At 44.7% G+C, this 562-nt stretch overlaps 1 pseudogene; it reads left to right on the top strand.

Annotated features, from left to right (window-relative positions):
* The first annotated feature begins 281 nt into the window (after positions 1–281).
* LOC128584801 (60S ribosomal protein L37a-like) lies at positions 282–562 on the top strand (annotated as a pseudogene).

Here is a 562-nt window from a genome sequence, read left to right on the forward strand (position 1 = left end):
ATCATTTTGAAATACACTTATCACAATATTTTTTGAAAGTAGTGATATAGTAATAAACGTGTCTCCATTAATGGATTAAAGAATAAGATCTACTGGCAGGACTAATAACCACTGGAGCTTTGAAACAGTGCCAAGCATAGATGATACTTGCAGATACCTGCCACAGCTATAATGGGGTTTGAAAATATCTGTTAGCACTTCTGTGGTCTGTTGCCTATATTCGCAATTTCAGGAAAAGCAAAATTTCAGCCTCTCTGGGCTCGGGCCTGGGTCATGGCGACATGGCCGAATGCACCAAGAAGGTTGGGATTGGTGGTAAAAATACGGAAGCCGCTATGGTGCCTCCCTCAGGAAAATGGTGAAGAAGATTGAAATCAGCCAGCACGCCAAGTACACGTGCTCCTTCTGTGGCAAAACCAAGATGAAGAGATGAGCTGTGCGGATCTGGCACTGTGATTCCTGCATGAAAACAGTGGCTGGTGGTGCCTGGACCTGCAACACCGCTTCTGCTGTTACAGGGAAGCCTGCAATTAGAAGACTGAAGGAACTGAAAGACCAATAG

This window comes from Nycticebus coucang, chromosome 4 (genome assembly GCF_027406575.1).
Source record: "Nycticebus coucang isolate mNycCou1 chromosome 4, mNycCou1.pri, whole genome shotgun sequence".
Classification (NCBI taxonomy): Eukaryota; Metazoa; Chordata; class Mammalia; order Primates; family Lorisidae; genus Nycticebus; species Nycticebus coucang.